General features: G+C 38.7%; 1 long non-coding RNA gene across 1 annotated transcript; it reads left to right on the top strand.

Moving 5' to 3' along the window:
• The first annotated feature begins 274 nt into the window (after window positions 1-274).
• LOC121817515 (uncharacterized) lies at window positions 275-6,469 on the top strand. Its single transcript, XR_006057464.2, has 3 exons — window positions 275-355; window positions 923-1,024; window positions 5,993-6,469. It is a non-coding gene; the product is annotated as an uncharacterized LOC121817515 (long non-coding RNA).
• The last annotated feature ends 360 nt before the right edge of the window (window positions 6,470-6,829 follow it).

Below are 6,829 nucleotides of genomic sequence, written 5' to 3' on the forward strand. Positions count from 1 at the left end.
GCCCCTTTGCACAAAATAAACTCATGTAAACAACAACTTTGTAGAGGTAAAATTTGCATACAGCAAAATGTACCCATTGTAATGGACAGCTGAGTTTTAACAAATATAATCACCACCACAATCAAGACACAGAATGTCTAAAAAAAAAAAAAAAGTTACAGAACATATCCCTTGCCCCAGAAAGCTCCCTCCTGCATTGCGCAGTCACACCCTGCACCCCAGCCCCAGGCAACCTCTGATCAACTTTCTGTTGCTGACTTATTTTGTCATTTCCAGAATTCTACAAAAATGAAATTGTGCAGCACGCATTTGTGTCTCTCCTCTTTCCTCAGCGCCATCTTCGGAGATTCATCAGGTTGTTGTACTGCTGAATTTTTTTGGTTCTTTTTTTGCTGTTGTGAAATATGGATACACCCCAGTTTGTCTCTTGTTGATGTTGTTTCCAGTTTGGGGATTTATGAGCACCACTGCTGTGAAGATTTGTGCTCAAGCTATGTCTGGACATATGCTTTCATTTCTCTTGAGTAAATACCTAGAAATGTAATTCTTGAGTTGAGTTAGATGCTTGTTTAACTGGATAAGAAATTGTCAAACCAGTTTCCAACCTGCTTGTCCTCTGTTAATAACTCCGCCAAACCTAGAGGGGTGAAATGGGATGGAGGGTAAGGGCAAGGTTCAAGAGGGAGGGAACATATGTATATTTATGGTTGCTTCACATCGTTGTATGGCAGAAGCCAACACAATATTGTAAAGCAATTATCCTCCAATTAAAAAAATTTAAAAATTTTAAACATGTTAAAATTTCAAATACTATGTTCATATGTTATCCTTTATCCTCCAGTGCAACAAATATATTACAGAGTATTCAAAAATGTCTAGAAATGCATGTGAAAGAGTGATAATGTTTTGCACTTTTTTTCAGATTAACAATTGGACCCATTGCTTCAAATCTAGAAGTATTTCATGAGAAAAAGTGTCTAGAGGTCAAAGAGAACAGTTTGGAAATAACTAACCATGGTTTGAAGTAAGTTTATCCTGTTTCCTGAGTTTGGGGGCACCAAAATGCAAAAATAACTGAAAGGGTCACCTAAAATTTTCAGGCATTTTATAATAGTGGCGGTGGTTTACTTCCTGACTAAAAAAGTTACTTATTTGTTGTATAAAATTTAGAAAATACGGACAAGAATAAAAATATAGTTCAAAATTTAAATCATCATAATGCTAGTCAGTATACCCGCCTATGTATCATGTTAGTTGCAATTTTTATCTTATGTTAACATCCTAAAACAGCTGCTATTTACAAAAGCATTACTTCCTCATAGCAAAAATTTTAAAATAGAATATTGGTTGTAAAACAGGAATAAGAGGCTCCTCCCCAAAGTCATCATGTTGCTGTGCATCTTTCCAAATTTTTTCCACAACTGTTCAGTCCTTTAAATACACACATATATAGGAACACTGTGCGCTTTTAAAAACAGAATTTAAACATTCACAGTGTATTACAACTTTCTTTTTATGCCTAGTAATATGTCATTAAATATTTTTAGAAAACAAAGTTTCTGATGTCCATGTAATGCTCTATGTAATATGTCATATTCTATGACTATGTAATAGATGCACCTTAATTTACTAAGGTTGTACACTGATTCCCATTTGTATCTGTGTGCTTGTGTGTGTGATGACAGGGCTATGATAAACATCCTTGTCAGTTTAAACTTGGCTGCGTCTCAGATTCATTGCTTAGGATAAAGACCTAGGATTTCTAGATCAAATTACATGAATTTTTTTAATCATTAAAAAAAATACTATCAAATTATTGGGACTTTCTTGGCGGTTCAGTGGTTAAGACTTCACTTTCCAATGCAGGGGTTTCAGGTTCCACTCCTGGTCGGGAGGCTAAGATCCCACATGCCTTGTGGCCAAAAACCCAAAACATAAAACAGCAGTAATGTAACAAATTCAATAAAGTCTTTTAAAATGGTCCACATGAAAAAAACTTCAAAAAAAATTTTTTTTCCTCCAAAATGTTTCAGCTAGTTTTTCCTTCAATGGGCCAAAACACAGCTGAACTATTCTAAAATGTTTAAGTTATTTTAGAAGGAAAAGTTATTTCTCATTGTTGAATTAATCTGCCTGCTCATGACTATTAGGGAGGTAGGGTTTTTTTTTTTTTTTTTTTAATATACTTATTGGCTATTTCTATCTTTTCTTTAGTAAATTGCTTATGTTTGTGCCTATTTTTCCACTAGGGTCTTATCTTTTTTTTTTTTTAACAGAAATATAAAAGTATTTAATACTTAACAGAATTCCCAGCATGTATAACACTGACAAACAGTTGCAAGCATTCAGTACATGTTAAATGAATGAATAACTAGGAATATTAACTCTTCTTCCTATATGATAAAAATATGTGCTCTAACTTACCAAAGACATTAAATTTTTGCTCGTGATGCTTTCTGATTTATATAACTTTAAAATCTACTTTTCTTTTGTAGCTTCCCTTCATTATTTTGGGTTTATTAAGTCCTTCTTTCATCCTTAAATCAGATAAACACTGGCCTACATTATCTTTAGTTCTATTTTTATGCAACGCTGACAGCTTAATATCTGGGAAGACAAGTTTTCTTTCACCTGTCCTATTTTTCAAAAATTTCTTGGTAGTTCTTATCAGCTCATCCTTTAGGTAAACTTTAAAACTACTTAAATCCACCCTCCCTTTTACCACACACACCAATACCATATGGGTTTAGGAAGAATTGCCTTGGTCTCTAAGTTACAATATTTGGCTTTTCCATCCAGTACTTCCGGATGCCTTTGCACTGGAATGCAGACATCTGAAATATTGGGATGCCTTTGTAAAGGAAGGGTTGCAGAAGTTATGAAGCTAATTTTAGATGATCCCCACAGTGCCTCAGAGCTTTGCACCAGCCTCCTGATTTACAGACCGCTAGTAGCTCAGATGATTAGTTTAGTGTGTGTGTTTGTACATATTCAGTCGTTTCAATGGGGTCTGTCTCTTTGTGATCCTACGGACTGTAGCCCACCAGGCTCCTCTGTCCATAGGATTTTCCAGGCAAGAATACTAGAGTGGGTTGCCATTTCCTCCTCTAGAGGATATTCCTGACCCAGGGATTCAACCCACGTCTCCTGCATTGGCAGGAGGGTTCTTTACCACTGGGCCACCTGGGAAGCCTACTTAGTTTAGTAAATAATTTTAAAAGAGTTGCCATGTCGATGAGACTGGAATCAAACTCCTCCTTACTTTGAACTGGAGTGTAAATGGATAGGTTGCTTTTCAAAGCAATAACTTTAAAAAGGAAATAGGTACTGAGGTTGCACCAACGCCTGTACTTTTTTGATCCCAGAAACGAGGAGACCCACATTTAAGAACTGCTAAGAATATAGTGTAGACAACGAGCATATATGCACCAGGATGCCCTTCACCATGTGTGTTATGAGGAAAAACTAGAGCTAAATATCCGACATCTGGAAAAACCAATGAGTAAATTCTGGTATGCAGATCAGATTGAATGGTATGCAGTTTTCAGAAGTGATTCTTCTTATAAATCCCAGCAAGATACACAGCAAACAATCACCTGTGATACTCTGAATGGTAGGAGTGGATGGGATTGGCTTTTATCTTTCTAGTTATAAAACAGTTTTCCAAGTTTCTGCTATGAACATGTATTTCTTGGTAACTTTAAACATAGATTTTACAAGGGCAATTAGCTGTTTTCAAAATGAACGTATGCATCTTTTTTATCACAACAAATCCACATATTGAAAGAAACAAAAGTTGAATGCTGCACAAAACTTTAGAAGAAAGTAAATATAATCTAAAATCAAGGGAATCACCTGTTACATTTTGTTGTACAATAACAAACACAAAATGCAGGCCTGCAAATAGCTTCTTTCTCTCATCAATATGTCACAGACATCCTTACACATCAATAAAAGTCTGTCTACCTCATTCCCTTTTAATGGTCTGCATTAAAACTTTTCCACCCATACATCTGGCTGTAAGAATGTACTGTCATTTATTTAAACAATCCCCTACTGCGCACACTGAGGCAGTTTGCAATATTTCACTTAGTGATTATCGCATCTGTGAGTGGGCTGCACTGGGTGGGAGTCAGCCTCCAGGCTAGCGGTCTTATTTACTGTTAGTTCACTATCCCTGGCTGGGCCTCAGCCTCCTTTTCCCTTTGTAAGATAAGGATGCAGGGACATTGGGGAGGACCCTGGGATGTCTCCAGCAGTAGCATTCTGTGATCTCTTGAGGTGGCAACCAATATTTCAAGGATAGGAAGTGTCTGGTGTCATTTAGAATAAATGGCACAGCTAAGAAGAGTGTTCCTTTCTCAAATGATACTGTGAAAGCCCTCAAATACCAGGCAGGCTTAAGCGGTACCTCTATCCTGATCTGCAGGGTGACTAGAAGGTGACTTTCCAGGACACCAGGGCTGGGAACACAGGAAAGCAGCTTTGCCTTCACCACTGAAAAAGTACAGCCATGCAGGCACCGGCTTGTCACTCAGTCACCTGGTTCTCTTCTTTCTACACATTGCTGTCAGAGTCCTGCCTTTTTCTTAACTATGACTTTTTCTTGACCCTCAAACATGTTAGGACGTCTTAGGTTCCATGTTTGCTCTGCAGCAAACCTCTCCATAATCTACCTGCTAGCAGCACCATACCCTCCACACAATGCTCCTAAAATGGGCTTCTTTTTAGCAAAGAATTTCTTGTTATATAGCAAATGGACTTCATCTCAGCACACTAGCTCTCACCCCACAGCATCAGAAACAAACTTAACAGGAGAAAACTATAATCCAACTGTAATTCAAAAAGATACATGCACCCCTTAGTTCACAGCAGCACTATTCACAATAGACAAGACAAGGAGATAAGCTAACTGCCCATCAGCAGATGAATGGATGAAGAAGATGCGGGGCATATGTACACTGGACCACTACGCAGCCAGAAGAAGGAGTGAAAAAGTGCCGCTTGCAGCAGCACGGAGGGACCTAGAGTTTATCCTGCTAAGCGAGGTAGGTCAGACAGAGAAAGACAAATGCCACATTCCACCACTTTTATGTGTGGAACCTGAGCTATGACACAAATGAACGTATTTATGAGACAGAAATAGTCTCCCACACAGAGGACAGACTTGTGGTCGCCAAGGAGAAGGGAGGTGGGAGAAGGATGCCGAGAGAGTGTAGGGTGAGCCGATGCAGATGATCACATAGGCAGGATAAGCACCAGGGTCCCACTGTAGAGCACAGGGAACTGTATTCAACATGCTGTGATAAGCCATATGGAAAAGATTAGAAGAATGTGCATATATATATGTGTGTGTATATATATATATATATATAACTGAATCACCTTGCTGTGCAGCAGAAATTAACACACGTTGTAAACCAACCGTACTTCAACTTAAAACAAACAGACTTAAAACAAACATTGACCAAGTGCCAGACACTGTTTTAAGCACATTGCCCTCATCGCTTCATTTCAGAGGACTAGGCAGTTCCTGAAGGCAGTTAGGGGAAATCTTTGTCGAGAAGCCCAGCTTTTAACAGTATTTCTGACTTTAGAAACCAGACTTAGCAAGACCTAATCCTCTGATACATAAATCCCTGCTGAAACAATAATTATATCCAGCCATTTATAAATATCTCTCACAGACATTAATTTGCTTTGAATCCTGAAGAACTGCTTTCCCTGAACTGTGCTTTGGGGAAACCTTCTAGCCTTGAGGTATTTCGTAAGAAAATCTCCATGAAACTTGCTGCTGATTGCTCATACTGACGATGAGAATGTCCTTTAAGGCAGCAGAGAGAGTCCTCAGGTGGCTGCCTTTACCTCTTTCAGAAGCAAACCAGTGCCCCACCACCTACGAAATGGATAGACCTTTTGGTACAGTGCATCCTGTGGACGACTTTCGCACCAAATTCAGCTCATTTTCTATTCTTATTTTCCTATCTTTCAGATTTCTCTTATTATTTTTTATCCTGTTCCCTTTAACATGTTGCTGCCTCATACCCTTGGTGGAACAAGAAGAGGAATAAGCAAATGGTGGAAGTCAGAAACAGGAAATGGACTGGTCCCAGACTCTGAGCCCCTTCCCCACATTTGATGACTAAGGGCACCTGAGAGGGGTGGTCACCCTGATGAGCTGATCTGAGTCACCCCATCCTTGCCACTGGAGAACAAAGTGCCTCATTGGCCCTTTCCATGCCTTCTTCAACTGTTCCACCCTGTGCTCTTAATCATCAAACCAAACTCATATTCCCTGCCCCCGATCCCAGGTAAAGGGGACAACGACATTAAATTAAAATTGCCCTTGAATGAAAACTCTAATTCAAAATAAAGATGTATGCACCCCGGTGTTCACAGCAGCAGCCCTATGTGCAATAGCACAGACACGGAAGTAACTTAAACGTCCGTTGACAGATGAATGGATAAAGATGTGGTCCATATATACTATGGAATATTACTCAGCCAAAAAAAGAATGAAATAATGTTATTTGCAGCCGTGTAGATAGACCTAGAGATTTTTATGTAAAGTGAAGTAAGTCAGACAGAGAAAGACAAATATATACCGTATCACTTACATGTGGAATTCTGAAAAATGATACAAATCAACTTATTTACAAAACAGAAACAGATGAACAGACTTTGAAAACAAATTTATGGTTACCAAGGGGGAAAGAGGGAGGGATAAATTAGGAGTTTGGGATTAACAGATACACGCCACTGTAGACAATAAACAACAAGGACCTACTGTAGAGCACAGGGAACTACACTCACATCTGGCAATAGCGTA

Source organism: Ovis aries, chromosome 21 (genome assembly GCF_016772045.2).
Source record: "Ovis aries strain OAR_USU_Benz2616 breed Rambouillet chromosome 21, ARS-UI_Ramb_v3.0, whole genome shotgun sequence".
NCBI lineage: Eukaryota > Metazoa > Chordata > Mammalia > Artiodactyla > Bovidae > Ovis > Ovis aries.